Consider the following 18807-nt stretch of genomic DNA (forward strand, 5'->3'; position numbering starts at 1 on the left):
TATAGCATTTGTCTTTCTCTTTCTGACTTACTTCACTTAGTATGCTAATCCCTGGGTCCATCCATTTCTGCAAATAGCATTAGTTCATTCTTTTTATGGCTGAATAGTATTCCTTTGTTTATACATACCACATCTCCTTTATCCATTCATCTGTCAATGGGCATTTAGGTCGTTTCAGAGTCTCGGGTGTTGTGAATAGACCTGCTATAAACACAGGGGTACATGGATCTTTTTGAATGATAGTTTCACTTTTTCTTTAAGGAGGAGAACTTAAGGGCACACAGTCCAGAACCTTATCAGTGGTGTTTCTAGTCTTACTCACTGCATTTAACTTGACCATCTCATCTGCCTTTGACATGTCTTCTGGGAACATTGTGTCTCCACCCAGCCAAGCTGTCTTATATGTACAGAGTTCACCCAAAACTTTTCTAAATCCTGATTTCCTCGTGATAAGACTATCTCTTAAGGATGAGTCATAAATAGCTATCGTGTGCTGAGGACTTCCCACGTGCTGGGTGCCAAGCCAGACACTTGAAGGATCTTAATTTAACCCTCCTAACAACAACAACAAAAAAATACATTGAGTCAAGCACAGTCATCTCTTCCTCTGGAAAGTGAAAATCCTCATGTGGCAAGGTTTCGGTGAAAATTCATAGGAGCAAGAGTTTTAGTTAAAAAAAATAGCCTAAAAAGTAGTCAGTGGACCCTACCCTCCATAACAAGCCCAAAACGTATGGGCCGCTCACTGTGATCAAGGCACTCAGCTAAATACTCAACTTGGATTAACTCTCTGAATTCTCTCAGTCTCTTGACAACGACTTTAAGCACTTTAACATCACCATTTCAAAGATGAGAAAACTGAAGCATAGCGTCACAGCTAGAAAGTCATCTCCAAGTCCAGCCAGGATTATAAACCCAGGGGATGTTATTGGGTCCACCATTTCATTGGACTAGTCTGCCTTATCTTGCAGGATTTTGGACAGGATGAAACAAAACAGTGATTATTTGGTTTAATCCTACCAAAGGCTTGCCACCCCATAGTTCCAGGACAAATGTCCCTTCCATATCATTCCTTCCCTGTCCACAGACAACACAGACATTTGGTGATGATTTTCTTTTTCTTGATTCTTCCATAGTCTCCCTGAAATTAAAAATCTAAATAATGTCTACTTATGAGGGATTCAAAAAAAAATTCATTAAATAAAAAGTCAATCTTCTGAGCTGACACAATTTCTCTTGAAAGGTGACACAGTCCTTTAAAAATAGCTGTGGGCTCCATTGTGCAAAGGTGGTGACAGAGACAGACGGCTTTTAGAGAGGTGTAATGTTCCCAGGCAGCCACTAGTGAGGCTAGCCCAGATAGAGATCAGTAATTCGATCGGGGGAGAGTGCTAAATGTTAGAGGTTAAGCTGCTATGTTCTTATTACTAATCAAACTTCAGCACCATGCCCGGACGCCTCCAGTCCCTATAAGGAAATGGTAGATTATGGAGAGACTCCAACCCGGGCTCCTGGCTTCAGAGATGCTCCTGTTCCTGGTCACGGGCACATCCCACCTCCATCCTGGGTACACCCCGAGAAGGGGCTGGTTCCAAGTACACTCCCAGGATGCTGGCGATTTAAGGTTAAGTGAATACCAGGGAAGGCATCATGTGCTTCTCGAATGAACAGACAACAGAGAGAGACACAGGTCCTTGGTGCAAATGCAGCCAGAAAGCTCTTTTCTTTGTAGCCACACGAGACAAAAGCTGCTCTAGAGTCTGACGAATCATAAGCAGCACTGATTTCTTTTTCCTTGACAACGCAAAAGTTTTTGAAGGTGGAGCATGTGATCTGGCCCTTTGTTTTCCTAGCGTTGATGGCAGGGCTGGGCTGGACAGTGTTCCCTCACAAGGTCTGGGTGGGTGCAGGGGCCCTCGTGGGGAGCTTTGGCCTATTTCTGTGGTGTAAATGCTCCCAGCGTGGCTAATTTCAGGCTCACCCTGTGAAGTCACTGACCGTGGACACTGAAAGAGGTCCGCACAGTCAGCTCCTGGCCTGAGCCATCTGGTTAGAGGGCAGGTGGACGATCCAGACCCCTCCATGCTGGGCTGGCCACGATCCCCTCCCCGGGGGAGTCCGAATCCTCCTCCATCCATGCTTCCTTAAAGCCGGCTTTGCCCCCTTTCTGCGATTTGATAGAAACGCCCACAGCACCTGTAGAACAAACAGAAAAGGCAAAACTTGCCCTGTTCTGATCATCCAGTGTTGGGTCAGCTCGACCCCCAAGCTGCTGGCTGCAAAAGACAAAGAATCTGGTCAAATCAGTTCATTGCTCTTTCAGAAAAAAAAAAAATGAAAGTAGATCATTTCCCCCCAGAGCCTGTGGGTGTCCACCGTGATCTCACCTCCTGCCTCGCAAAGTCCCAGCAGGAGGTGTCAGCCGCTCCTGCCCGCCCCCTTGTTGCAGAGGAGAACAGACTCAGGGAAGCCGTTCGTACCTCACCAGTGCTGAGGCCCAGGGTTGATCTTGTGTTCGTCTTCCTCCAGAGCCCACGCTTTTCGCCATTTCCATGTCCCAACCGATCCCAGAAGGGCACCGCCTGGGGACATTTGGGAGTCACGGTTAGGTGGGATTCCCAGGAAAGTTGACGGAGGGACGTTGATGCAAGATGCGAAGAAGTTCCAAAGGATGGGATGAGCAGTCTAAATATGTGGACCGCCCTTCTCACCGGAGCTCATCACAAGCATGGGGCCAGGGTGCCGACAGAGGCAGAAGAGACACCAGACCGGTCTTCAGGTGTGGCTCTGTCCCAGGCAGCCGTCCTGGGAGTCAGGAATCAGAAGATCCTGGTGTGAACTCAGAGTCACCCCCGCCCCCTTCCACCCGCCACCCCGTCTTCTCCCTTCTGCTCACACTCGGAGCAACACTCCCGTTCCCTCCCCTGTCAGTAGCAGCCTTCCCCTATCCTCAGATGGCAGCCCACCATCCAGGGCTTCTGCGGGCCACAGTCCTTCTACCCCCAAGCTGTCCCCGGTGTGGACCGTTCTTAGATCCGCCAGCACCCAGTCACCTATTTCTGGAGTCATTCCTGAGTGTCTCACTGGACACCAGGGATGCTGGTGTCGGCTGGCTCTGGAGCTCTCATCCCAAGAACAGTTCAGGGTTGGTCTGGGTGGTTTTTTCTGTTGCTGTCTGAATCCCGCCTCCCCCTGGGCTGGATGCATCCTAAGGCCAAGGATGGGGACTGGTTTTGTCTCCCCAGATCTCCCCTCTTGTGAGCTCAGGAGGCTGAGCGCCAGGTAGTCAAGTGGAGGGTCTGATGAACTTAGAGGGTGGTGAACCAGACTGTCCTCTCTTCTGTAAGATTCCTCAGCCAGGGATGACCTCAAAACGCTGGCGTCATATCAAGGACACTTCTCGGTGGGCCTCAGAACTTCCTGTTAAGTCACTAGTAGCAACCCCCCCGTCTGCCAGCTACTCGGGCTGATACCACCATCACTTCCTGCGCTCTCATGCAGATTCAGCAGTGCGCCCTTTGGGGTGTAGGGCAGCAAGATGACCTGGTTTAGGAGTGCACACGGTCTCCTGTTTCTAGGGCAGTGGGGGGCAGCATGTGGGTGGAATGATGTGTGTGCAGGACGAGGTTTGGAGGGAGAAGGATCGGGGAACCGGGGGCTTGTTCCTCGTTCCAGACTCTGAACGTGCCTGGCTCCCTCTCCCTGCCGGGTTTCAGGGCCCCGTGTGGGCCCAGAGCACTGCCCCCCTCCTGCCTCGATTCTGCTTTATTCAGGCTTCCCTCGCCAAGGGTGTGTTATCAAAGCCTTCAGAAGCTGGAGGTGGGCTGTCTTGGTGCTCACCGGCAGTGACCAGTCTTGCCGAGAAAATCCACCCTGCCTGGCTGCACAGCAGCCTCTGAGTGGTGCTGGCAATGGCCAGGCTGGTGACTGCTTCCTGGGCTTCCTGGATCTTAGAACCCCCCGGAATTGGGTTCCAGAGCAAATCTGAGACTCGAGGAGCTGACCTGGGCTTTGTCACTGGAGAGGCACTCTTATTTCACGGCAGAGCCACCCCCCGAAAGTTAAGTAGCATTTACTGCTGCTGGGTGCCAGGCTTCCACACACCCTCCATCCACGTTGTCTCCTTTCGTTTTTGCCGAAAAGTTAAGTGTGCTGTCCAGGTTGTACGCACGCCGGTTGAGGTGGGGTTTGTGTGACCCCAGCACCCCTCTCTCTGGGCTGCCTCCTGAGATCCAGGCCCCAGCCAGGAGCCTTGGCGTGGCATGGGATCGTGTGGCTCTGTTGGGCCGCCTTCTCCCCAATGAACGTCATCGAAATTAAAAATAATCCCAGCTTGGAAGCAGTGAGCAGGGAGGGGTCGAGGGTCAAGCTCCTGTCATGTTCTTGAAGCTTGACCTTGAAGACAGTTGAAGCTCCAAATGATGAGCCCGGCACCCCAGCCTGTGGGAACAGGGGCTGATCCTGATGCGTGTCCCCCTGCAGCCTGCCAGGAGGGGGGCAACCCCGAAAGCACCTCCCCCACATCACCCCGAGCACCTGGGGTTCAAGCAGGCAGGCAGGCTCCTTCTCCTCTAGAAGCCCAGCTCTCATCACATGGGGGGTGGAAAGGCAGGCAGTTAAGCTGCGGTGGACGGGGCTCCTGGGCCCGGGTCCTGTGGCCCCTTCCCCATGGGCGGGGGCCGTGCCCTGGAATGGCCACCTCGGGTTCCTGCCACACACCTGAGAGGTGTCATTGGTGCAGAGGTAATACTGCCTGCAAATTGGCCATTTGAATCCCTGCGTGTGGCATCCAGGAGCAGGGCCGGTTTTTCTGTCCTCAGACCACGTGTCCTGCTCAGACACCCTCGCCCAGAGCACGCTAGCCATAGAGCAGCTGGGGATGCTGACCCCGCCGCGGCCAGCGGAGCTTCTCGGGGAGGGAGAGCCCTCCATCTCCCTGCAGGTGGCACTTGTCAGACCCGAGGAGAGACTGTTCCCCTGCCTGCTTGCCGCTCAGCATCTGGGAGAGGGGAAAGCCCATCCATCTTCACTCTTCACCCACTTGGCAGATATTTCCTGAGTTCACACCTGTGGGCCCCTCGTTGCTGGGGAGCCAGTGCAGATGACAGATGTGATCCCTGTCCTCCTGGGGCTCAGAAACAGAGACTGCTGTCCATTAGGAAGACCATGCCCCTTACGGTAAGCGTTCACCCACACAAGTGCTCTGAAGGGTGGCCCGGCAGGGCTGACGTGTCTATCAGAGACCAGAGGGGCCCATGCCCATGAGACTTGTAGAGGCCCATGAAAATGTTTCCGGTGTGTTTCTGTTTTAACTATTTAAAAAAAAAAAATTTTTTTTTTTTTTTTTTGGCTGGCCTGGGTCTTGGTTGCTCTGTGCAGGCTTTCTCTAGTTGTGTTGAGTTGGGGTTCAATCTATGACCCCCACAAAGTCAGGCAGATTCCTAACTACTGGACCACCAGGGAAGTCCCCATGACTTCCTGTTTTGATTTTAGTTTCTTTTCAAAGCAAGAAGAAATGAGTCTGATGAGTATGTAATCATGAACCCAGTCTGGATGACATTTACCTGGACACCAATTTTAAATCTATTTTTAAGTATTTGTCAGTGGAGAAAGGGACTGACAGATGCTGGGGTGCCCAGGGCCCAGGAACCCTGGGATGTGGCCTTGAGAAGAAATCCTGCAGTCACGACTTTTATGAGGGCGGGATGATGAAGTCCCGAGGTTCAGGAAGGCTTCCCTGCAAGGTAATCATTAAACTGAGAAGGGTTAGAAAGCAGGGGTTATCCACAGGGGAAAGGGCGTGTTCCAAGCAGAGGGAACAGCTCGAGCAAAGGCTCTGCAAGGAGTGAGAGGGTGCGTGGTGCGGATCAAGGCCACCGAGGTAGAAAGTGGTCTTGGTGTTTAACATCAGAGCCACGGGAAGCCAGGCGTGTGGATGACAGAAGTGGGGGCAGGAGAAGCACTTAAGGGCACATAGACCAATCTATCATGTTAATAATTTTATTTATTTTAAATATCACATTAAAAATTCAAACAATTGCCCTGGCCACTCTGAGAAGCTTGGACCACAGAAGACCGGGGTAAATGATTAAGAGTCTACTGCAACAGTCCAGGCAGGAGATGACGGTGGCTCAGATTAGGATGATGGAGATGGAGAGAAGGGTGAATATGATGGAAACTTAGGAGGTGACAAGCTTAGGGCTGGTGGTGATTGGAGGTAAAGGAGGAAAGGGAGGGATCAAGAGTGTCTCCCAGGGGTCGCCTTGTGCACTTGGCTGGTGGAGCTGCCTTTGGCATGCAGGGAACACTGGAGAAGCACCGGAGTCAGGGGTGAAAAGCATGAGCTGGTTTGTAGTTGTGGAGATAACAAGAACCCTTAAAAAGATGTGACCGCCTTTACTTGGGCAGGGAAAGAAACCATCATGGGGGGCTTCTGAGAAGAAGCGATGTTTGAAGCCGAAGAGATGTGAGTCTCAGGACAGGGGTGGCTGTGTGTCAGCTCTCTCCATCTCCCCCTCCACACGCCTACACCCAGCGCAGCATCTGGCACGCGGGAGGCACTCAGGGAGTGACTGTCCAGCCAGTGGTGCTGGAACAAGATGTAGCTTGCCAGGTGGACAAGGAAGAGGCGGAAACACAAATCCGGAGACGTGGAGGAGTGATGCCGTGGGGAATGTGGCCCCCAGTGGCAGAAATGTGAGCCCCGAGGCTGAGGGTTGGAGAGGCAGGGAACAAGCCTCGGGTGCCCTTAATGCGAAGTTATGAAGGTTCCATGGCTGAAGAGCTAGTGAAAGACGTACTCCCAGAAAGGCCAGTGGCATCAGCTTCAACAAAACCAGGCAAGCGGTCAGGCTGGGTCAGGCATCTGAATAGATGAGGGTGTGGTCTAAGGATTTCCTCCTGTTCAGGTGAACTGGGGAGCTTGCATGGAGAATGGGGATCTGGAGACACGCCATAAGTTGTGGCATTGGCTGTGCGTGCATGTGTGAAGATATGTGAGCTAGTGTGCATGGGCGAGTGTGTTGTGTGTAACTGTGGATTCCGGCATTGGTGAGTACAGTGACCGTGCATGTGTGTGTGCGTGCGTATGTATGTGTACATATGTGTGAGTATGTAGATAAACGCATATGTTGAAGTTGAAAATCACTCAGTCATGTCCAACTCTTTGGGACCCCATGGAGTGTAGCCCGCCAGGCTCCTCTGTCCATGAGGATGCTCCAGGCAAGAACACTGGAGTGGGTTGCCATGCCCTCCTCTAGGGGGTCTTCCCGACCCAGGTCTCCCGCATTGCAGGCAGATTCTTTACCATCTGAGCGGCCAGGGAGCCCATATGAGGGTGCATGCAACGGTATGTGTGTGCATGCCTGCCTGTGTGTGTGTAAGTGTTTGTGTTCTATATGTATGTGCTTGTGTATAAATATGTGTGGGGAGATGTAGCTTCAAGGAGAAGGAAACAGGGTGTGGAGAATTCCCTCGAAACAGGAGCTGTGGGGAAGAATAGTAAGAAGCTAGTTTCCTGGGGTCCTTCTTGGAAACCCATGTCATTTCAATGCAAAACCTCTCCCTCTCTGGGAATGTGAACAGAGGACTAACTGCTCGGGGCCCCTCCCATTCCCGTCTCCCCCGCCGCCGCCCCCAGCCCCCCATCAGCACTGACAGAGGCAGGGTGCCCCCAGCCCCCCATCGGCACTTTGACGGAGGCAGGGTGCCCCCAGCCCCCCATCGGCACTTTGATGGAGGCAGGGTGCTTGACTGCTCTGAGCTGCATCTCTCCCACCACATTCCAGAGTGGACGGTGACAGGAGTGATAATGAAAATCTTGGGCATGCTTTTTCCAACTGCTTCCTCTTGGAAGCTAGAAACAACTTCAGTTTGGATTAAGACAAATCATATTTGCGTCCCCTACTGGGTGCTTTTCTCCTTTAACCATGGAAATGACGAGGAGATAGGACTTAGTTCACGGAGGAGGCATCAGACGGGATGGTGGATCCGTGGCCCCAACTCAGGTCCTCCAGCACCGAACGCCAGGCACTCTTCTCTCTCTACCCTGTGGTGTCAGAGTCCCCCAGCCCTGGAAGGATCCAGAACTACCCCTCTCTGTCTCCTGGGGTTCTCACTGGACTCCACTGGGTTCTGCTTGTCCCACTGGGACAAGACTCCCTTAAATGTGGAGGCTTCTGAGCGTTTGAAAGAACTGAGAGGCCAGGAGAGTAATGGTTGGGCATGTACCCTCCTGTCACCCCTTTGCTTCATCTCCGGGGACACCCCGATCCCAGCCCTAGTGGGGCCTTGGCTAGGTATCCCCCACCTCCTTCATGCCCACAGTTCAGCGCCCTGCCCATCAGCTACTCAAGCCAGAGATCAGATTCTATTTTCAGAACGTGGGATGAGTGTTCCAGGAGGAAAGCTTGTGAAATATTGGGGAGACAGCTCCAAGCACCACCAGCGCCTGCAGGAGTTTTAATAAGGATCCTTCAAGAAGACAGACTTTGGATTAACTGTCCTAAAGTCAAGATTATTTTAGCACTGTTGAAATGGTTGAAGGGGGGAAAGGTAATCTTATCAAGAGAGGAGAAATCTTTTATATTTGAGCCAACTTTGGTTTTAAAATGTTTTGAAACCATTTCTGATGGTATCCCAAACAGGATTTTTCCCCCTCTTTCCCCAGACCTCTGTCAGTGCCTGGGTTCTCTCTCCCACTGTTAGTTCGGTCTTTTTTTGTCTTTATTTTTTTCTTTTCTCAGATCTGACACTTTCTGAATTTTTTATACACATGGCTTATTTTGTAGGGTTCCCCCCACTTTTTTTGTCCCTCGCCCCTTTGAAGAAATTTAACTCCTCTTACTTTTGAGACAGCTTTGTCTTTCCCGTGGGCCTAGGTGCTGGGATGGCGTAGAAATCCCACTCAAAAGTGGAAAAGACCTGATGAAAACACACCAGTGAGACCCTGGCTGTTTCCAAGGACCGTCTTTGCTGGGACAGATGGGCGCAGACGGGGGCGATGCGGCCTTCCCGCCCGCTGCCCAGCCCCTTTCACTCCTGCAAGAGAAGTCAGCGATCGGGGTGCTCATCAGTCCCGCCTCTCTTCCCAAACCTGCCCTTTGCTCCCGCTGGTCCTGTGTGCCGGCCACACCTTCTCTGCTCCTCTCTTTGGAACCTCAGGGCTTTTTCTGCTTCAACACTCAGTTGGCATTTCCTCTCCTGGGAAATATCCCTGAACCGCTCCCACCCCCCACCTTGGCCAAGAAGGTGCCATTTTGCACCTGTGACCATCACCTTGCACCCGTTGTTGACACGCACATGTATCCGGGACCCCTGCCCCATCTCTTTTGCCCACAAGCTCCTCTTGCATGCCTGCCCTGCACCCTCTACCTTGCCATTAGATGATCTGTGTGCATCTCCACACCCGCACGCCTCCCTGGGCTTCTTGTAGGCCACGGCACCCTACGAGGTGTACAAGGATCCTCCAGCTTTCCCGGACCTCATGGGTCTAGAAAACTGAAGAGTGGCTGAGAACATGGATGAATGGTCACTCCCATCCATGAGAGATGTGAGAAATAAAGAGTTGGGGGCCAACTTCTCTTTCCCTTTGGAGGCCCAGGGTGGTAGGACCATCCTTTGAAAGATTTTCATTTCCATCCTGGCTCTACCACAGACTAGATGATCTCAGCTGAGATCCTCACCTCCTAGAACCTCAGTGCCCCGTCTGGAAAAGGGAGAGAAATAAGGGCCCAGCTTACAGAGCCCTTGGTGGGGGTGGCACTCAACATAGAGGCTGCAGTTCTCCTGGCGGAGCTGATACATCCCAGTGCATCCTGTCCCTAAGCAGACAAGCCCCCCTCCCGTCATCTCAGCTCCAGCTTCATGAGCGTGGGGTCACTTTCTGTAATAAGAGTCGTGCCATCAAGTGTGTGGGTAGCAGTTATGCACACAACGCGGCCAGGCTCATAACCTCAACACACTTTGAAGAATGTCTCTAAGAATTTGCGCATCTTACCGTTTCCACTCAGAGCTCGCTGCCTCCCCCTTAGATTTGTTACGTGGAGTCAGAGGAGCCTGGTATCTGCTTCCTCTTCTCTCTCCGTCTCTTGCCCTTGATGTTAGTTACAGGGCGAGGGTTCCATACACTGAATTACAGTAATGACGTACCTTCATGCCCCACATTGTAGACACTGCATCTTTATACTGGCATCTCATCTTATTCCGTATTTCAGTGGTTTCCAACATCTTTGTACGCTACACCCCAGCATGTGGCAATGCTGGAAAACACTTGGGGTTGTCACACCCAGATGGGAGGGGCACGCTGCGGGCATCGGGCTCAACACCCTACCGTGTGGGCGACATGGAGTAAATCAGAGACGATGGGCCTTGTGCAAGGAAGGAGCATGTCGGGGGAGTCACAGCCTCGGGTCCCTGTTAGGAGCCTGGTCTGGGCATGATGGGGGGTGGTGGTGGTGAGTGTGCGTTTCAGATTCAGGCAGACCTGGCTCAGAATCTATGGACAAGACGCACGACCTCTCTGAGCCCCCTTTTGCTGGTCTGCGAGCTGGGGTCAGTAACCTTGCCACTGCAATTATCATGAGGACTAAGGGAGACGACCTGATGCGTAGTAAGAGCTCAGTGTTGTTCAGTAGCCTAGGTCGTGTCTGACTGTTTGTGACCTCATGGACTGTAGCTCCTCTGCCCATGGGATCTCCCAGGCAAGAACACTGGAGTGGGTTGCCACTTCCTTCTCCAGGGGATCTTCCCAACCCAGGGATTGAACCTGCGGCTCCTGCATTGGCAGGCAGATTCTTTACCGGTGAGCCACGTGGGAAGCCCCTCAGTGCAGCTTAGGTGTCCTGATTTGCATGAAAAGGAGCCGACGATGACGCCAGAAGCAAGAGCGATGGTTTATCTACACTGGGGGGAATGTACAGGAGTGTTCCCAAAATTGACTGCAGTGAGTCTGGGGCTCGAGGCGAACCGGCTGGCACACTCTCCTCATCTCTCGAGAGGCAGGTCCTTGCCCTTTGGGCCAGCGGCTGCGGATCAGAACATCTGACCTGACTCATTTGGGGTCAGCGTGAGCATCATCAGAACGTCCCATCAGAACCATCAGACTTGCTTTTAAAACAACAGTCATTTCCTGGCGGAGGTGAATCAGTTGTCCCTGAAACCCGCCCGTCATCCAATTCCGCCGATGACTGTCCCAGCCCCGGTGGTCGCTTTTGTTTCTTCGTCATTCAAGTTTGGCCCGATAATATCGGGACACTTTGAATTCTTCAAAGAGTAATTCCCGCTTACCTTTTTTTTGCCTTTTTCCCCTTCAGGTTCAACCCCTTTTATCACACTAAAGTGCCAATCAATATTGCGAGATAGATGTTACATCTTAGCTTTTTATAACACAGCTCGTCCCAGAAGGGATACTGTATCTTTAAGGCAATGGACCCGGTATCCTGTTTCTGAAGGATTAAAACCCTTTAAAGAGACAGAAGAGGCTGTAAAGCCCGATCATATTCTTATTCTCTCTTCATTATCCTGTCCACTATCTATCCCTGCTGAGTAAATCTGCTTGTGTGTTTCTCCAAAGTGGTCATAAGAAGAAATTTATTTACTCCGCTTTGCACTGGAGGGGCATTACCGAGCTTCAGGGCTCTCCGAAGTCATAAAGATTTTGCAGTGTGTGCAAAAGGAACAGGAATTCAGAACTTCTTTCCCCCTCTGAGGTCGTTTGGCCATCCAGAGGGGGAGTCACTTCTCATTTTCTGACAGGGTTTATTTCCGTAAGATTTTTCCAATTAGCAGGAAAAGGTCACGCTAATGTTGGTGCCGTGGAGAGGAAGAGGCTCGAACTATGCAAATAGAGACATCCTTGAAAGGACAATCTGAAAAGGGAAGAAAGAGGGGGTTCACCCTCATTTCCTAACTTAAAAATCACACATCTCTACAGACGGCTTCTTGCTCCAGCGTAAAAGAAAAGGGTGATTACGTTTGACCTGCGGTTTTTGGCCGGGATACGGGAACCGTTGTTCGCCGGTGGATGGTGGTGACCCGCTTGGGAGCAGCAGATAGAAAGTTAAGAGAGGAGATCCCCAAGCTCCTGGCTGGGGAGCTTCGGGGACCCGGGACACAGGCAAGCAGAGCCGGCATTTTGCCTGCTAATGCAACCTCCGAGGACCTTGCTAATGGCCAGCCTGTCCCTAGCCCAGAAGAGCTGGCTGCCAGCATATCATTTTTAAACCCAGCTCAGATGTCTCTCTGACACTTCCCCTGCCGCTTTTGTTCCCTGCTTGGTGCGTGTGAAGCGCCAGAACTTTTCTCGATAATAGGGAGGGCTGGGAGCAGTGTCAGGGAAGATGTACTCCAGCCGTGCAAGGACAAAAGTCACTGATGCCCATTAAAAGGGATCCAGGGGACCGCTTCGCTCTGGGCTCGGAGCTGATGCTCTCCGTCAACTCTCACGTGCCATGCAAATGTGATGAACAGCATCTCCGGCTCCACAGCATCTCCGGCTCCGCCGTTAGTGGCCCGTTGGGGGAGGACGGGGGTGAGCTCACTGGAAGGCAGAGCCCTGGCAGACGGAGCCCCCGGGGCTCTGCACACCCCCCCCCCCCCACACTCACTTCTGCACACCCAGATGCTCGTCTGCGCGGCTGCGGTCAAAATGGAAGGGGAGCATCCTTTTGCAAGGACCCGTCTTCCACACCGAGGTTCCGCGTTGCTGCGGGTAGCTCAGCCAATGATGTCACCTGGCCAGTTTGGGACGATAGCAGGGACTGTCTGTCGAGACCCCTCTCAGGCCAGATCCACACCGGATGCTGGGGTTAGAACTTGCTCGAGGTCACAAAGGGGCCACATGGCGGAGTTTGAATTCATCCAGGAGTGCCTCTAAGACTCCACCGAGTCCTGCTATTGGTGTTATTTCATTTGTGAGTTAAAAAAAAAAAAAAAAAAACCTACCAGGATTATTTTGACAGCAGGTTAAATCTTGTCAAGTACTAAGAGCATCATTTGTCAAATCTCCCTAGGATGCAAACTATGCAAAAGTATGAGATTTGGGTGTTTAAACATCAGAAATGTACGGCATTGTTTTCGGGCTCTGTCTATCATAAATCTGTAGTATTATAAGTAGATACTATTCCTATGGGGTATTAGGATACACATAGGCAGGAAGAAGACACACGTCTTCTTTAGTGTAGTTTAGATCTGCTGTGACAATTTTTTTTTTTTGACCATACAGTATAAGACAGAAACAGTCCATCCTCAGCTTAAAAAATCTCTCTTTCTTCCTTGAATTTGAAGACTAAAGCCTCAGATGGAATTACTTGGATTTCAACATGAAAGAGAAAGACTTTTTGTAGCTCTTTGCCATTAAACAAAGAGTGACCTATTTTTTTCTGTTTTCAGAGTATTATTTTTTTTTTTACTGTTGAGCAAGTATTCATTTTAGCCAATTCTTGGCCCTGTTTTTCCTTAGAACTGATTGGGGTGCAAGAGAGCGTTACAAAGGGTGAGTCCTGAGTCAGAGCAGTGCGGGGCATGTGTTACTTACTTATCTTTCAGGCTCTAATCCTAACTGAAATAAATTTACCAAATTCAAAGTCATTCTTTTGACTTTATTTTGAGAACATTATCATAGCTAATTAAAGCAAATCAGTGAATAATAATAGTATCCAAACAGCAAGGCTACCTAAGTACCCAGCAGTGCACAATTGGAAAACTGAAGTATTCCAATGGCATATTATACAGTCATTATAAAGCATGTTGAAGAAATCTTTTAAGTGACATCTTTTTCTGTTTCAGAATCCAGTTATTACTCTTTTTCAGCACATCATTATTTTATTTATTTTTTTTAGTTTAATAAGTATTTTTAATAAAAGTAACGCAAATGGATTTCTGCAAAAGGTTACAGAGGCAAATATATAACAATGTAAAAGTTTATATATTTTTGATTGGGAAACAAGAATCTTTTGATTTAATTTTAAATGCCATGTTTCTAAAGGCATTATTAGATAAGCAAAAATCTTTTTTTTTAATATTTTTAATTTTAATTGGAAGCTAATTACTTTACAATATTGTAGTGGTTTTTGCCATACATTCACATGAATAATCCATGGGTGTACATGTGTTCCCCAAGCACATCATTATTTTAGCAAGTTCTTATGCCTTTTACATTTTAGGATGAAGTTAGAGGGAATAAGAAAAATTGCACAAAATTGGTTTTGAGCAGAGTGACCGTAGGTAGCCAAGTGTCAGGTGGCCATATAGTGGTTTAAGAGTTGGAAAACATATTATATTGTAATCAGATAAAATACTATCTATGTGGACTTCCCACATAGATATGTGGGCTCAGTGTTGAAGAAGCCACCTGCAATGCAGGAGACATGGGTTCCATCCCTGGGTGGGGAAGATCCCCAGGAGAAGGAAATGGCAACCCACTCCAGTATTCTTGCCTGGGAAATCCCATGGACGGAGAAGCCTGGTGGGCTACAGTGCATGGGGTCACAAAAGAGTCAGACATGGCTTAGCAACTAAACAATAGCATCCGTCTATGTAATGAGAAAAAAAGACTAAAATTGCAAAGCAGGTTGGGAAAAATCAAGTACAGGTAAAAATCATCATGGTGGTTTTGTTCAATGAGCTCTGCCTATAGACTTAGCATGATTCTAAGTCAGTTATATGTTAGCCAGTTAAACTTGGATATTCGTGTTGCTATTTCTGTTGTAAACATGAGTAAAATAGGGCACAGAGAAGTAAAGAATTTGCCCCAAAGTCACACAACGGCCAGGGAGGGGCAGAGAGTGTTCCTTCTTTTTGATTCATTTCTTCACAAAAAAATGTAACACCTTGTTTTTAAAAAGAGGTAAGATAAAGATTTCCCTTCCTCCCCATATATAACAAAGCAGAAGGCTGCCTTTCAAAATCAGTCTCTGTTGATAATAACGACTCTTTCATTTAGCAAGAATATTAGAAACCCTTGTTGAGAAGGCAAAATTCTGTGCCCCAGACCAGACTCCCAAGTCTAAATACACAGGGGCAGCAGATCCCCCAAATAGTACTTTAATAAGCTTCCTAGCTGATTCTGAAGTAGCCAACCCATGCTTCAGGCTTCACTCAGCAATGATGAGTATCATCTGGGAGACTTACTAAACAGACCATGTCCAAGTCCCTCCATTAGGTATCTCATGCCTAACAGTCTGGAATGGGACACAGAATTCTACCTTTTGAACTGCAGTCACCTCCTGTCCTGGTCGTGTATGGTGAATGATGATAACGATGAGCATAACTTTGAAGAGCACTCCTTTTCTCGATCAAACCTATCAAACGTACTCTGGACAGTGCACGATATGTCTAACCTGGACCCAGGGAGATTCGTATCAGAAGGGCACTTTGGTGAGCACGGCTCTGAAAGATGTCCGTGACCCGGGTTCGGTCTCCCTCAGCCAAGACGACTATTCCCATAGCCTTGGGTGAGTTATTTAACTGCCCTGCGGCTTCAGTTCTCTCACCTGCAAAACAGGTATTAGGATTCCTACCTCCTGGGTTGTTGAAAAGAGAGGATGCATGGTTCATCCCTCCTGGAGAAGCTGAGTGGTTAAGGCATTGAGCAAACACGAGCTTCTTTCTAACAGGAGTGTCAGGGAATTTCTCCCATCAGTCCTCAGAAGCATCCTCAAGGTCACGGGTACCATTCCCCTGTGGTGGGCAGGGGACACCGAGCCGGGGTCTAGTGAACACATATGAATATTGCAAAGTTTTCAGGGGACCTGTAAATGCAAGCCTCAGATTGATTTCACCAAGGAAGTACAGTTTTCTTCTTTTTACTGGCAGAACCACACCCTGAGGTTGTCTTACATGTCACTATACCAACCTAGAAAGGAAGGGAAAAAAACAGCGTGTGCTGGGGGAGGTGGTGGGAAGAAGACCAAGTCAATAAGCCATTTAGAAACTTGCAGACCTGTTGCCAAAGACAGGCGAATCTGCCATCCTGTTTGTAGCAGAAAGAATTCTCATAAATAATCCAAAGAGAGACATAATCCAGATGGCGTTTGAAAGATTATTGATTGAAAAGTCAGGAGTTTGCTAATATAAATGGCCTCAACCACAAAATTTGCATTCACGACAGCCCCTTTATGCATGTCTCTAAGCCCAGGAAAGTATCGATGCAACTGACACAAATAATGATACAGACCAAGCCATCTGTTTTCAAGCCTAATGAAAAAAAAAAATATTTCCACTTACAGTTATGGTTAGCGTGTGTACTTTTTCGAGACTCTGCGGAACATCTGAAGGGTAACCTACACGTATGTGGGTGTCAACAATATGACAATTGCTGGGTCACAGATTTGTTTGTCCCATCACTCCTGGAGAGACCATTCAGTCAAGGTGATCGAGTCAAGATGCTGTGTGCAGAGCCCTGAAAGGTGTCCGCTTCTGTGAACCACTGACGGCAAACGACGAGACGTGAGGGGCAGGAGCACACACACGGGGTCCTCGTCATGTTCCCCAGCGGATCAGAGCTCGTCACGCTCCCAGACGTGTGGCCCCGGGACCCGCCGCCCTGATGGCGGGCATGTGTCACCCAGAGGGGCCTGAGCGTGTCTCCATTCCTGCACCGCTAACCCTGATAGGCCTTGACTGCCTTTCTTCCTTTCTAACGCCAGCTCAGTGGTCACCTGGCTGCCCTGGCTGTGTGTGACAGAGGACAGCTGGTGTCTTGAGATGATTCCGGCTGTCGCGGCTCGAGGGAGGGTACTGCGGGCATCTCGTGGGTTCCCAGGCCAGCCCCCACCACAGGGAATGACCCGGTCCCAACAGCCAGTCAGTCGAGGTTGATGGATTGTGCTGTTCCTCTCCCCGTGTGGACGCCAATTCCAGGAAGGCCGCCTTAGCCGCTGTGTCCTCTGCATATTTGCAGCTCCAAGCACCGCGCCTGGCGCAGAGTGGGTGCCTTAGAAGTAGGTGTCAGCGGATTAGATGAAAAATAGCATCACTACTGATGATGAGGATAACACTGAGACAGCCATACAAAAAGAATGAAATAGTCATTTGCAGCAGCGTGTAGCCTAGAGATTATCCTGCTAAGGGAGGCAAGTCAGACAGAGGAAGACAAATGTCATATGATATCACTTATATGTGGAATCTTAAAAAAAAAATAGATCTAAATCAACTATTCACAAAACAGAAATCAACCCAAAGACATAGAAAACAAACTTAAAGTTATCAAAGGGAGAAGAAGCCAGGGTGGGTGGGGATAAATTAGGAATTTGGGATTAACATGTACACACTGCGGTACGTGAAATGAACAAGGATCTACTATATAGCCCAGAAAAGTTTAATCAATATCTTGTAATAATCTATAAGGGAAAAGCATTTGAAATAGAATAGCTGTATGTAGAATGCAGATATATATATATGTCTAACTAAATCACTTTGCTGTATACTTAAAACTAACACAACACTGTAAATCAACTATACTTCAGTTAAAAACAAAAAGCAACAACAAGAACAGAAAATCCACTGAGACAGCCTTGCAAAAAGCCAGACGGACGTGTTCACTCCAGGCAGGAAAGGGGGCGGGTGGGTCTGCCCCTCTGGCTCTGCCGACAGCTCTCTCTGGCCTGTGGACAGGGGAGGAGGGGCAGGCATTTGACTCGGTCCCATCCCCGACCTCCCCAGCAGCCGTCCACTGGCGTTGCCCTCGGCCAGAGCTCCCCGTAGTAATTTGGTTAATTGGATGAACAGGCACTTCACCGACAGAGACTGCATTTCCACACCGCAGTCCATCAAAACTAATCAGTTGGCCGTGTTCCACTCCTGAGCAACTGACAGCTTCACCGGGACGGTGAGTCGATGGTAACTTTTTTAAATGGGAGAACTTGCTAAACGATGGCAGTTAGAACTTGACAGGATGCTTTGAAGGAGGTCGGGGGGGATGGGGAAGAGAGAAACCTGGCCTTGGCTTTATTCCCCCCAACACCTCAAAGAGGTAATCTTGTTAGGGGCTGCTCAATGGAAGAGGTTCTTCCAAAGACACTGGTGGAAAAACAGTCTTCTAAAAATTGGATTTTGCCCCTTTTCCTTAAAAAGAAAGTGCTAAAAGCAGGTGAACTGCATTTCCCCCTCATCTGGTGCCTTTTAAGTGCGTGCTATTTGTTATAATGTTACGCATGCCTGCCGTTTGCATCAGGAGAGTGTCAGCTGCCATGACAAATAAGCTCTGCAGTCTCAGTGGCTCGCACGGGGTCTCCCCCTCCTGGAGGAGTCCGTCCAGGGTCCCCAGTGGAGAGTGGCTGTCTCCCACACAGTGACTCAGCGACTCTGGCTCCTCCTGTCTCATGCCTCCATCATACACCGGGGCCTCAGTGGCATCCACCCCCAGCAAGTAGGAGGGGAGGAGGGCATGGAGCAGACATGCTCAGCTGGAGCATCTTGACCTGGGCGTAACCCAGAATACGTCCACCCACATCCTTTTGTCCCGGGGCCATACCTGGCTGGAAGAGAGGGGGTGAGCATGTGTTTTCCTGGCGGTTGCTCCGTATTGTGGAAGGGAGAGTGTGGGTCTGGATGGACAGCTTAGCCACTCTGAGCGTCCAGTCCATGCCACCCCTGTGAGAAATCATTAGGATTTTTCCTTTTCTAAAATAGAGTGCTCAAGACGCAGATGGAGGCAAGTGACCCAGGTGCATGTGGTTGGCAGCAGGCAAGTCAAGATTCACATCCATAGAGGTGATACATCTCTATCTCCCCATCCTCTCTTCCTCTTTCCTACCTCTCCTGCTCCTCTCCCCTCCACCCTCCTTCATTTTTTCTCTCCTTCTTTCT

General features: G+C 49.7%; 1 protein-coding gene across 3 annotated transcripts in view; it reads left to right on the forward strand.

Moving 5' to 3' along the window:
- MAF (MAF bZIP transcription factor) overlaps nucleotides 1-18807 on the forward strand; it is a 358645-nt gene that overhangs the window by 211514 nt on the left and 128324 nt on the right. Inside the window, exon 1 of one of the 3 annotated variants that reach the window (XR_011482303.1) lies at nucleotides 17678-17827. The exons of the other annotated variants lie outside the window; for them this stretch is intronic. The gene's annotated coding sequence lies outside the window, so the exon portion shown is untranslated. Of the gene's footprint in view, nucleotides 1-17677; nucleotides 17828-18807 lie in introns of those variants that run through there. 3 annotated transcript variants of the gene reach the window in all.

The sequence above is a fragment of the Odocoileus virginianus genome, chromosome 20 (genome assembly GCF_023699985.2).
Source record: "Odocoileus virginianus isolate 20LAN1187 ecotype Illinois chromosome 20, Ovbor_1.2, whole genome shotgun sequence".
NCBI lineage: Eukaryota > Metazoa > Chordata > Mammalia > Artiodactyla > Cervidae > Odocoileus > Odocoileus virginianus.